A 14,448-nucleotide genomic window follows, 5' to 3' on the forward strand; every position below is an offset into this window, starting at 1 on the left:
TGAAAGTTAGAGATAACCTGCTAGACTGCTTGCAGAAGAACCCAATTACTTGGAAGTATGTGACAAATGAACTGAAATTTAAAATAACCTGCCTTCAGCAGGTTAGGAGAACACAAGAGAGGGAGGGGATGGGAAACTAGATCATGGCAATGTCTGAAAGACAAAGCAGAACATTTCCTACTGCTGCTGCTGGAGGACAGGAAGATGAGAAAGTGGGGAAGGAGCCCGGGGAAGGTGGTGGGGGGGGCGGGGGGGGGGGGGTGATGGTCATCAAAGCCTCTCTGGATTCAGTCTTAGCCATATTTATTTTGAACTGTGCAGTGTCAGAGTGACCTGCTGTGATACTGACACACATGCAGATACACAATCAAAAATATGTTTCACAAACTCACCCATGTGTCACTGGTTTATGCCCCCTACTTGAGTTAGTTTAATTTTGATGATATTACTTAAAGGACGGCACAGAGGAAAAGTAGCCAATGGTCCAAAAGTAGAGTCTAGTAAATGGCCCATCAGCCACAGACTGCAATGACTGAGGGACATCATGCAGAAAAGACATTCTAGCTGCCAGCACAGGCTCCTAACAGTGAGGTCCCACATGGAAAAATAGATAACTCATCTCGACAGGTCTGGATGAATCTGTTGCCATCCTACAGGTCTGAATGAATCCTTCCAAGTCCCAACAGGTCTGTATGAATCCTTTCCCATCCCTGCAGGTCTGGATGAATCATTTCCGGTCACTACAGGACTGTTTGAATCCTTTCCCGTCCCTATCAGTCTGTTTGAATCCTTTCCGTTCATTACAGGTCTGTATGAATTATTTCCCGTCCCTACAGATCTGTATGAATCCCGTCCCATCCTCCAGGCCTGTAAGAATCCTTTCCCATCCTGCAGGTCTGCATGAATCCTTTCCCATCCCTACAGGTCTGTATGAATCCTTTCCCATCCCTGCAGGTCTGTATGACTCCTTTCCTATCCCTACTAGTCTGTCTGAATCCTTACCTGTCCTACATTTCTGTATGAATGCTTTCCCATCCTGCAGGTCTGTATGAATTCTTACACATCCCTACAGGTCTGTATGAATCCTTTCCCATCCTGCAGGTCTGTATGAATCCTTTCCCATACCTACAGGGCTGTATTAATCATTTTCCATCCCAACATGTCTGTATGAATCGTTTCCCATCCCTACAGGTCTGTATGAATCGTTTCCCATCCCTACAGATCTGTATGAATCCTTTCCGTTCTGTACAGGTTTGTATGAATTCTTTCCAGTCCTACAGATCTGTCTGAATCCTTCCTCTTCCTGCAGGTCTGTATGAATCCTTTCCCATCCCTACAGGTCTGTATGAATCCTTTCCAGTCCTGCAGGTCTGTATGAATCCTTTCCCATCCCTACAGTCTCTATGAAACTTAACCTATCCTGCAGTTCTGTATGAATCCTTTTCCATCCTGCCGGTCAGTATGAATCGTTTCCCATACCTACTGGTCTGAATGAATCCTTTCGCATCCTCCAGGTCTGCATAAATCCTATCCCATCCATACAGATCTGTATTAATCCTTATCCATCCCAACATGTCTGTATGATTCCTTTCCCATCCCTACAGGACTGTATGAATCCTTTCCCATGCGCACAGGTTTGGATGAATCCTTTCCAGACCTACAGGTCTGTCTGAATCCTTCCCTGTCCTGCAGCTCTGTATGAATCCTTTTCCATCCTACAGATTTGTATGAATACTTTCCCATCCCTACAGGTCTGTATGAATCCTTTCCAGTCCTGCAGGTTTATATGAATCATTTCCCATCCCTCAGGTCTGTATGAATCCTCTCCAGTCCCTACTGGTCTGCGTGAATCCTTTCCCATCCCTACAAGTCCGTTTGAATCCTTTCCAATCCTGCAGGTCTGTATGAATACTTTCCCATCCCTACAGGTCTTTATGAATACTTTCACGTCCCTACAGGTCTGTATGAATCATTTCCAATCCTGCAGATCTGTATGAATCCTTTGCCATCCCTACATGTCTGTATGAATCCTTTCCCATCCTACAGGTCTGTATGAATCATTTCCGCTCCAACAGGTCTGTATGAATCCTTCTCCATCCTGCAGGTCTGTATGAATCCTTTCCCATCCCTACAGTTCTGTATGAATCCTTTCCTCTCCTGCAGGTCTGTATGAATCCTTTCACATCCCTCAGGTGTGTGTGAATCCTTTCCCGTACCAACAGGTCTGTATGAATTCTTTGCCATCCCTACATGTGTGTATGAATCTTTTCCCGTCCTACAGTTATGTTTGAATCCTTTCCCATCCTAACAGGTCTGTATGAATCTTTTCCCATCCCTACAGTTTAGTATGGATCCTTTCCTGTCCTGCAGGTCTGTATGAATCCTTTCCCATCCCTCAGGTCTGTATGAATCCTTTCCCATCATGCAGGTCTGTAAGAATCCTTTAAAATCCATAAAGGTCATTATGAAAACTTTCCCAACCTGCAGGTCTGTATGAATCTTTTCCCATTCCTGCAGGTCTGTATGAAACTTTCCCCATCGACAGTCTGTATGAATCCTTTCCCATCCCTACAGGTTTGTATGAATCCTAACACATCCTGCAGGTCTGTATGAATCCTTTCTCATCCTACAGGTCTGTATGTGTCCTTTCCCATCCTACATGTCTGTATGAATCATTTTCCATTCCTACAGGTCCATAAGAATCGTTTCACATATCTACAGGTCTGTATGAATCTTTCCCATCCCTACAGGTCTGTATGAATTCTTTGCAATCCTGCAGGTCTGTATCAATCCTTTCCCATCCCTACAGGTCTTTATGAATCCTTTTCCATCCTGCAGGTCTGTATGAATCTTTTCCCATCCCAACAGGTCTGTATGAATCCTTTTGCATCCTGCAGGTCTTTATGAATCCTTTCCCATCCCTCAGGTCTGTATGCATCCTTTCACGTCCTGCAGGTCTGTATGAATCCTTTCACATCCTACAGGTCTGTATGAATCATTTCCGCTCCAACAGGTCTGTATGAATCCTTTTCCATCCTGCATGTCTGTATGAATCCTTTCACATCCTACAGGTCTGTATGAATCATTTCCGCTCCAACAGGTCTGTATGAATCCTTTTCCATCCTACAGGTCTGTATGAATCCTTTCCGTTGCGTACAGGTTTGTTTAAATCCTTTCCGGTCCTACAGGACTGCCTGAATCCTTCCCAGTACTGCAGGTCTTTATGAATTCTTTTCCATCCTGCAGGTCTTTATGAATCCTTTCACATCCTGCAGGTCTGTATGAATCCTTTCCTGTCCCTACAGGTCTCTATTAATCCTTTCCCATCCCTCAGGTCTGTATGAATCCTTTCCTATCCTACAGTTCTGTATTAATCCTTTCCTATCCTACAGTTCTGTAGGAAGCTTTTCCCATCCCTACAGGTCTGTCTGAATCCTTATCCGTCCTACATTTCTGTATGAATCCTTTCCCAACCTGCAGGTCTGTATGAATTCTTTCACATCCCTACAGGTCTGTATGAATCCTTTCCCATCCTGCAGGTCTGTATGAATCCTTTCACATCCTGCAGGTCTGTATGAATCCTTTCCCATACCTACAGGGCTGTATGAATCATTTTCCATCCTGACATGTCTGTATGAATCATTTCCCATTCAAACAGGTCTGTATGAATCTTTCCCATCCCTACAGGTCTGTATGAATCCTTTCCGTTGCGTACAGGTTTGTTTGAATCCTTTCCGGTCCTACAGGTCTGCCTGAATCCTTCCCAGTACTGCAGGTCTTTATGAATTCTATTCCATCCTGCAGGTCTGTATGAATACTTTCCCATCCATACAGGTCTGTATGAATCCTTTCTTGTCCTGCAGGTCTGTATGAATCCTTTCCCATCCCTACAGGTCTGTATGAATCTTAACCTATCCTGCAGGTTTGTATGAATCCTTATCGATCCTGCAGGTCAGTATGAATCTTTTCCCGTACCTACAGGTCTGTATGAATCCTTTCGCGTCCTGCAGATCTATATGATTCCTTTCCTAACCCTACAGACCTTTCTAAATCGTTACCCGTCCTAGATTTCTGTAGGAATCCTTTCCCATCCATACAGATCTGTATTAATCTTTATCCATCCCAACATGTCTGTATGAATACTTTCCAATCCCTACAGGTCTGTATGAATCCTTTCTCGTCCTACATGTCTGTATGAATCCTTTTCAATCCTGCAGGTCTGTATGAATTCTTTGCCATCCCTACATGTGTGTATGAATCTTTTCCCGTCCTACAGTTATGTTTGAATCCTTTCCCATCCTAACAGGTCTGTTTGAATCTTTTCCCATCCCTACAGTTTAGTATGGATCCTTTCCTGTCCTGCAGGTCTGTATGAATCCTTTCCCATCCCTACAGGTCTGTATGAATCCTTTTCCATCCTGCATGTCTGTATGAATCCTTTCACATCCTACAGGTCTGTATGAATCATTTCCGTTGCGTACAGGTTTGTTTAAATCCTTTCCGGTCCTACAGGACTGCCTGAATCCTTCCCAGTACTGCAGGTCTTTATGAATTCTTTTCCATCCTGCAGGTCTTTATGAATCCTTTCACATCCTGCAGGTCTGTATGAATCCTTTCCTGTCCCTACAGGTCTCTATTAATCCTTTCCCATCCCTCAGGTCTGTATGAATCCTTTCCTATCCTACAGTTCTGTATTAATCCTTTCCTATCCTACAGTTCTGTAGGAAGCTTTTCCCATCCCTACAGGTCTGTCTGAATCCTTATCCGTCCTACATTTCTGTATGAATCCTTTCCCAACCTGCAGGTCTGTATGAATTCTTTCACATCCCTACAGGTCTGTATGAATCCTTTCCCATCCTGCAGGTCTGTATGAATCCTTTCACATCCTGCAGGTCTGTATGAATCCTTTCCCATACCTACAGGGCTGTATGAATCATTTTCCATCCTGACATGTCTGTATGAATCATTTCCCATTCCTACAGGTCTGTATGAATCTTTCCCATCCCTACAGGTCTGTATGAATCCTTTCCGTTGCGTACAGGTTTGTTTGAATCCTTTCCGGTCCTACAGGTCTGCCTGAATCCTTCCCAGTACTGCAGGTCTTTATGAATTCTATTCCATCCTGCAGGTCTGTATGAATACTTTCCCATCCATACAGGTCTGTATGAATCCTTTCTTGTCCTGCAGGTCTGTATGAATCCTTTCCCATCCCTACAGGTCTGTATGAATCTTAACCTATCCTGCAGGTTTGTATGAATCCTTATCGATCCTGCAGGTCAGTATGAATCTTTTCCCATACCTACAGGTCTGTATGAATCCTTTCGCGTCCTGCAGATCTATATGATTCCTTTCCTAACCCTACAGACCTTTCTAAATCGTTACCCGTCCTAGATTTCTGTAGGAATCCTTTCCCATCCATACAGATCTGTATTAATCCTTATCCATCCCAACATGTCTGTATGAATACTTTCCAATCCCTACAGGTCTGTATGAATCCTTTCTCGTCCTACATGTCTGTATGAATCCTTTTCAATCCTGCAGGTCTGTATGAATTCTTTGCCATCCCTACATGTGTGTATGAATCTTTTCCCGTCCTACAGTTATGTTTGAATCCTTTCCCATCCTAACAGGTCTGTTTGAATCTTTTCCCATCCCTACAGTTTAGTATGGATCCTTTCCTGTCCTGCAGGTCTGTATGAATCCTTTCCCATCCCTACAGGTTTGTATGAATCCTAACCCATCCTGCAGGACTGTATGAATCCTTTCTCGTCCTACAGGTCTGTATGTGTCCTTTCCCATCCTACAGGTCTGTATGAATCATTTTACATTCCTACAGGTCCGTAAGAATCGTCTCACATACCTACAGGTCTGTATGAATCTTTCCCATCCCTACAGGTCTGTATGAATTCTTTGCAATCCTGCAGGTCTCTATGAATTCTTTGCCATCCCTACATGTGTGTGTATGAATCTTTTCCCATCTTTTCCCGTCCTGCAGGTCTGTATGAATCCTTTCCTGTCCCTACATTTCTGTATGAATCCTTTCCTGTCCTGCATGTCTGTATGAATCCTTTCCCATCCCTCAGGTCTGTATGAATCCTTTCACGTCCTGCAGGTATGTATGAATCCTTTCCCATCCCTACAGTTCTGTTTGAATCCTTTCCTGTCCTGCATGTCTGTATGAATCCTTTCCCATCCCTCAGGTCTGTATGCATCCTTTCACGTCCTGCAGGTATGTATGAATCCTTTCCATTCCCTACTGGTTTGCATGAATCCTTTCCCATCCCTACATGTCTGTATGAATCCTTTCCCGTCGCTACAAGTCTGTTTGAATCCTTTCCCGTCCTACATGTCTGTATGAATCTTTCTCATCCCTACACGTCTGTATTAATCCGTTTGCATCCTGCAGATCTGTATGAATCATTTCCATCCCTACAGTATCTTATGGATCCTTTCCTGTCCTGCAGGTCTGTATGCATCCATTTACGTTCCTACAAGTCTGTTTAAATCCTTTCCCATCCTGAAGGTCTGTATGAATACTTTCCCATCCCGACAGGTCTTTATGAATCCTTTCCCGTCCTGCAGGTCTGTATGAATCCTTTCCTGTCCCTACAGGTCTCTATGAATCCTTTCCCATCCCTCAGGTCTGTATGAATCCTTTCCAATCATGCAGGTCTGTAAGAATCCTGTAAAATCCATACAGGTCATTATGAAAAATTTCCCATCCTGCAGGTCTGTATGTATACTTTCGCATCCAGACAGTCTTTATGATTCCTTTCACATCCTGCAGGTCTGTATGAATCCTTTCCTGTCCCTACAGGTCTGTATGAATCCTTTCCCATCCCTCAGGTCTGTATGAATCCTTTCCTATCCTACAGTTCTGTATTAATCCTTTCCTATCCTACAGTTCTGTATGAATCCTTTCCCATCCTGCAGGTCTGTATGAATTCTTTCACATCCCTACAGGTCTGTATGAATCCTTTCCCATCCTGCAGGTCTGTATGAATCCTTTCCCATCCTGCAGGTCTGTATGAATCCATTCCCATACCTACAGGGCTGTATTAATCATTTTCCGTCCCGACACGTCTGTATGAATCATGTCCCATTCCCACAGGTCTGTATGAATCCTTTCCCATCCCTACAGGTCTGTATGAATCCTTTCCGTTGCGTACAGGTTTGTTTGAATCCTTTCCGGTCCTACAGGTCTGCCTGAATCCTTCCCAGTACTGCAGTTCTTTATGAATTCTTTCCCATCCTGCAGGTCTGTATGAATCCTTTCCCATCCCTACAATTCTGTATGAATCCTTTCCTGACATGCATGTCTGTATGAATCCTTTTCCATTCCTACAGGTCCGTAAGAATGGTTTCACATACCTACAGGTCTGTATGAATCTTACCCATCCCTACATGTCTGTATGAATCCTTTCCCATCCTACAGGTCTGTATGAATCCTTTCCTATCCTACAGTTCTGTATTAATCCTTTCCTATCCTACAGTTCTGTAGGAATCTTTTCCCATCCCTACAGGTCGGTCTGAATCCTTATCCGTCCTACATTTCTGTATGAATCCTTTCCCATCCTGCAGGTCTGTATGAATTCTTTCACATCCCTACAGGTCTGTATGAATCATTTTCCATCCCGACATGTCTGTATGAATCATTTCCCATTCCTGCAGGTCTGTATGAATACTTTCCCATCCATACAGGTCTGTATGAATCCTTTCCTGTCCTGCAGGTCTGTATGAATCCTTTCCCATCCCTACAGGTTTGTATGAATCTTAACCTATCCTGCAGGTTTGTATGAATCCTTATCGATCCTGCAGGTCAGTATGAATCTTTTCCCATACCTACAGGTCTGTATGAATCCTTTGGCGTCCTGCAGTTCTATATGAATCCTTTCCTAACCCTACAGACCTTTCTCAATCGTTACCCGTCCTAGATTTCTGTAGGAATCCTTTCCCATCCATACAGATCTGTATTAATCCTTATCCATCCCAACATGTCTGTATGAATACTTTCACATCCCTACAGGTCTGTATGAATCCTTTCTCATCCTACATGTCTGTATGAATCCTTTTCAATCCTGCAGGTCTGTATGAATTCTTTGCCATCCCTACATGTGTGTATGAATCTTTTCCCGTCCTACAGTTATGTTTGAATCCTTTCCCATCCTAACAGTCTGTATGAATCTTTTCCCATCCCTTCAGTTCCGTATGGATCCTTTCCTGTCCTGCAGGTCTGTATGAATCCTTTTCCATCCCTCAGGTCTGCATCAATCCTTTCACGTCCCGACAAGTCTGTTTGAGTCCTTTCCCATCCTGAAGGTCAGTATGAATACTTTCCCGCCGGACAGGTCTTTATGAATCCTTTCCAGTCCTGCAGGTCTGTATGAATACTTTCCTGTCCCTACAGGTCTCTATGAATCCTTTCCCATCCCTCAGGACTGTATGAATCCTTTCCCATCATGCAGGTCTGTAAGAATCTTTAATATCCATAAAGGTCATTATGAAATTTTTCCCATCCTGCAGGTCTGTATGAATCTTTTCCCATTCCTGCAGGTCTGTATGTAACCTTCCCCATCGACAGTCTGTATGAATCCTTTCCCATCCCTACAGGTCTGTATGTAACCTTCCCCATCGACAGTCTGTATGAATCCTTTCTCATCCCTACACGTCTGTATGAATCCGTTTGCATCCTGCAGATCTGTATGAATCATTTCCATCCCTATAGTTCCTTATGGATCCTTTCCTGTCCTGCAGGTCCGTATGCATCCATTTACGTCCCTACAAGTCTGTTTAAATCCTTTCCCATCCTGAAGGTCTGTATGAATACTTTCCCATCCCGACAGGTCTTTATGAATCCTTTCCTGTCCTGCATGTCTGTATGAATCCTTTCCTGTCCCTACAGGTCTCTATGAATCCTTTCCCATCCCTCAGGTCTGTATGAATCCTTTCCAATCATGCAGGTCTGTAAGAATCCTGTAAAATCCATACAGGTCATTATGAAAACTTTCCCGTCCTGCAGGTCTGTATGTATACTTTCCCATACAGACAGTCATTATGAATCCTTTCACATCCTGCAGGTCTGTATGAATCCTTTCCTGTCCCTACAGGTCTCTATTAATCCTTTCCCATCCCTTAGGTCTGTATGAATCCTTTCCTATCCTACAGTTCTGTATTAATCCTTTCCTATCCTACAGTTCTGTAGGAATCTTTTCCCATCCCTACAGGTCTGTCTGAAACCTTATCCGTCCCACATTTCTGTATGAATCCTTTCCCATCCTGCAGGTCTGTATGAATCCTTTCAGTTGCGTACAGGTTTGTTTGAATCCTTTCCGGTCCTACAGGTCTGCCTGAATCCTTCCTAGTACTGCAGGTCTTTATGAATTCTTTTCCATCCTGCAGGTCTGTATGAATACTTTCCCATCCATACAGGTCTGTATGAATCTTTTCCTGTCCTGCAGGTCTGTATGAATCCTTTCCCATCCCTACAGGTCTGTATGAATCTTAACCTATCCTGCAGGTTTGTATGAATCCTTATCGATCCTGCAGGTCAGTATGAATCTTTTCCCGTACCTACAGGTCTGTATGAATCCTTTCGCGTCCTGCAGATCTATATGAATCCTTTCCTAACCCTACAGACCTTTCTCAATCATTACCCGTCCTAGATTTCTGTAGGAATCCTTTCCCATCCATACAGATCTGTATTAATCCTTATCCATCACAACATGTCTGTATGAATCTTTTCCCATCCCTACAGTTTCGTATGGATCCTTTCCTGTCCTGCAGGTCTGTATGAATCCTTTCCCATCACTCAGGTCTGCATCAATCCTTTCACGTCCCGACAAGTCTGTTTGAATCCTTTCCCATCCTGAAGGTCTGTATGAATCCTTTCCTGTCCCTACAGGTCTCTATGAATCCTTTCCCATCCCTCAGGTCTGTATGAATCCTTTCCCATCCCTCAGGACTGCATCAATCCTTTCACGTCCCGACAAGTCTGTTTGAATCCTTTCCCATCCTGAAGGTCTGTATTAATCCTTATCCATCCCAACATGTCTGTATGAATCTTTTCCCATCCCTACAGTTTCGTATGGATCCTTTCCTGTCCTGCAGGTCTGTATGAATCCTTTCCCATCCCTCAGGTCTGCATCAATCCTTTCACGTCCCGACAAGTCTGTTTGAATCCTTTCCCATCCATACAGATCTGTATTAATCCTTATCCATCCCAACATGTCTGTATGAATCCTTTCCCATCCCTACAGTTCTGTATGAATCCTTTCCTCTCCTGCAGGTCTGTATGAATCCTTTCACATCCCTCAGGTGTGTGTGAATCCTTTCCCGTACCAACAGGTTTGTATGAATTCTTTGCCATCCCTACATGTGTGTATGAATCTTTTCCCGTCCTACAGTTATGTTTGAATCCTTTCCCATCCTAACAGGTCTGTATGAATCTTTTCCCATCCCTACAGTTTAGTATGGATCCTTTCCTGTCCTGCAGGTCTGTATGAATCCTTTCCCATCCCTCAGGTCTGTATGAATCCTTTCCCATCATGCAGGTCTGTAAGAATCCTTTAAAATCCATAAAGGTCATTATGAAAACTTTCCCAACCTGCAGGTCTGTATGAATCTTTTCCCATTCCTGCAGGTCTGTATGAAACTTTCCCCATCGACAGTCTGTATGAATCCTTTCCCATCCCTACAGGTTTGTATGAATCCTAACACATCCTGCAGGTCTGTATGAATCCTTTCTCGTCCTACAGATCTGTATGTGTCCTTTCCCATCCTACATGTCTGTATGAATCATTTTCCATTCCTACAGGTCCATAAGAATCGTTTCACATACCTACAGGTCTGTATGAATCTTTCCCATCCCTACAGGTCTGTATGAATTCTTTGCAATCCTGCAGGTCTGTATCAATCCTTTCCCATCCCTACAGGTCTTTATGAATCCTTTTCCATCCTGCAGGTCTGTATGAATCTTTTCCCATCCCAACAGGTCTGTATGAATCCTTTTGCATCCTGCAGGTCTTTATGAATCCTTTCCCATCCCTCAGGTCTGTATGCATCCTTTCACGTCCTGCAGGTCTGTATGAATCCTTTCACATCCTACAGGTCTGTATGAATCATTTCCGCTCCAACAGGTCTGTATGAATCCTTTTCCATCCTGCATGTCTGTATGAATCCTTTCACATCCTACAGGTCTGTATGAATCATTTCCGCTCCAACAGGTCTGTATGAATCCTTTTCCATCCTACAGGTCTGTATGAATCCTTTCCGTTGCGTACAGGTTTGTTTGAATCCTTTCCGGTCCTACAGGACTGCCTGAATCCTTCCCAGTACTGCAGGTCTTTATGAATTCTATTCCATCCTGCAGGTCTGTATGAATACTTTCCCATCCATACAGGTCTGTATGAATCCTTTCTTGTCCTGCAGGTCTGTATGAATCCTTTCCCATCCCTACAGGTCTGTATGAATCTTAACCTATCCTGCAGGTTTGTATGAATCCTTATCGATCCTGCAGGTCAGTATGAATCTTTTCCCATACCTACAGGTCTGTATGAATCCTTTCGCGTCCTGCAGATCTATATGATTCCTTTCCTAACCCTACAGACCTTTCTAAATCGTTACCCGTCCTAGATTTCTGTAGGAATCCTTTCCCATCCATACAGATCTGTATTAATCCTTATCTATCCCAACATGTCTGTATGAATACTTTCCAATCCCTACAGGTCTGTATGAATCCTTTCTCGTCCTACATGTCTGTATGAATCCTTTTCAATCCTGCAGGTCTGTATGAATTCTTTGCCATCCCTACATGTGTGTATGAATCTTTTCCCGTCCTACAGTTATGTTTGAATCCTTTCCCATCCTAACAGGTCTGTTTGAATCTTTTCCCATTCCTGCAGGTCTGTATGAAACTTTCCCCATCGACAGTCTGTATGAATCCTTTCCCATCCCTACAGGTTTGTATGAATCCTAACACATCCTGCAGGTCTGTATGAATCCTTTCTCGTCCTACAGGTCTGTATGTGTCCTTTCCCATCCTACATGTCTGTATGAATCATTTTCCATTCCTACAGGTCCGTAAGAATCGTCTCACATACCTACAGGTCTGTATGAATCTTTCCCATCCCTACAGGTCTGTATGAATTCTTTGCAATCCTGCAGGTCTCTATGAATTCTTTGCCATCCCTACATGTGTGTGTATGAATCTTTTCCCATCTTTTCCCGTCCTGCAGGTCTGTATGAATCCTTTCCTGTCCCTACATTTCTGTATGAATCCTTTCCTGTCCTGCATGTCTGTATGAATCCTTTCCCATCCCTCAGGTCTGTATGAATCCTTTCACGTCCTGCAGGTATGTATGAATCCTTTCCCATCCCTACAGTTCTGTTTGAATCCTTTCCTGTCCTGCATGTCTGTATGAATCCTTTCCCATCCCTCAGGTCTGTATGCATCCTTTCACGTCCTGCAGGTATGTATGAATCCTTTCCATTCCCTACTGGTTTGCATGAATCCTTTCCCATCCCTACATGTCTGTATGAATCCTTTCCCGTCGCTACAAGTCTGTTTGAATCCTTTCCCGTCCTACATGTCTGTATGAATCTTTCTCATCCCTACACGTCTGTATGAATCCGTTTGCATCCTGCAGATCTGTATGAATCATTTCCATCCCTACAGTATCTTATGGATCCTTTCCTGTCCTGCAGGTCTGTATGCATCCATTTACGTTCCTACAAGTCTGTTTAAATCCTTTCCCATCCTGAAGGTCTGTATGAATACTTTCCCATCCCGACAGGTCTTTATGAATCCTTTCCCGTCCTGCAGGTCTGTATGAATCCTTTCCTGTCCCTACAGGTCTCTATGAATCCTTTCCCATCCCTCAGGTCTGTATGAATCCTTTCCAATCATGCAGGTCTGTAAGAATCCTGTAAAATCCATACAGGTCATTATGAAAAATTTCCCATCCTGCAGGTCTGTATGTATACTTTCGCATCCAGACAGTCTTTATGATTCCTTTCACATCCTGCAGGTCTGTATGAATCCTTTCCTGTCCCTACAGGTCTCTATTAATCCTTTCCCATCCCTCAGGTCTGTATGAATCCTTTCCTATCCTACAGTTCTGTATTAATCCTTTCCTATCCTACAGTTCTGTATGAATCCTTTCCCATCCTGCAGGTCTGTATGAATTCTTTCACATCCCTACAGGTCTGTATGAATCCTTTCCCATCCTGCAGGTCTGTATGAATCCTTTCCCATCCTGCAGGTCTGTATGAATCCTTTCCCATACCTACAGGGCTGTATTAATCATTTTCCGTCCCGACATGTCTGTATGAATCATGTCCCATTCCTACAGGTCTGTATGAATCCTTTCCCATCCCTACAGGTCTGTATGAATCCTTTCCGTTGCGTACAGGTTTGTTTGAATCCTTTCCGGTCCTACAGGTCTGCCTGAATCCTTCCCAGTACTGCAGTTCTTTATGAATTCTTTCCCATCCTGCAGGTCTGTATGAATCCTTTCCCATCCCTACAATTCTGTATGAATCCTTTCCTGACATGCATGTCTGTATGAATCCTTTTCCATTCCTACAGGTCCGTAAGAATGGTTTCACATACCTACAGGTCTGTATGAATCTTACCCATCCCTACATGTCTGTATGAATCCTTTCCCATCCTACAGGTCTGTATGAATCCTTTCCTATCCTACAGTTCTGTATTAATCCTTTCCTATCCTACAGTTCTGTAGGAATCTTTTCCCATCCCTACAGGTCGGTCTGAATCCTTATCCGTCCTACATTTCTGTATGAATCCTTTCCCATCCTGCAGGTCTGTATGAATTCTTTCACATCCCTACAGGTCTGTATGAATCATTTTCCATCCCGACATGTCTGTATGAATCATTTCCCTTTCCTGCAGGTCTGTATGAATACTTTCCCATCCATACAGGTCTGTATGAATCCTTTCCTGTCCTGCAGGTCTGTATGAATCCTTTCCCATCCCTACAGGTTTGTATGAATCTTAACCTATCCTGCAGGTTTGTATGAATCCTTATCGATCCTGCAGGTCAGTATGAATCTTTTCCCATACCTACAGGTCTGTATGAATCCTTTGGCGTCCTGCAGTTCTATATGAATCCTTTCCTAACCCTACAAACCTTTCTCAATCGTTACCCGTCCTAGATTTCTGTAGGAATCCTTTCCCATCCATACAGATCTGTATTAATCCTTATCCATCCCAACATGTCTGTATGAATACTTTCACATCCCTACAGGTCTGTATGAATCCTTTCTCGTCCTACATGTCTGTATGAATCCTTTTCAATCCTGCAGGTCTGTATGAATTCTTTGCCATCCCTACATGTGTGTATGAATCTTTTCCCGTCCTACAGTTATGTTTGAATCCTTTCCCATCCTAACAGTCTGTATGAATCTTTTCCCATCCCTTCAGTTCCGTAT

This window comes from Narcine bancroftii, chromosome 5, assembly GCF_036971445.1.
Source record: "Narcine bancroftii isolate sNarBan1 chromosome 5, sNarBan1.hap1, whole genome shotgun sequence".
In the NCBI taxonomy this organism is placed as follows: domain Eukaryota; kingdom Metazoa; phylum Chordata; class Chondrichthyes; order Torpediniformes; family Narcinidae; genus Narcine; species Narcine bancroftii.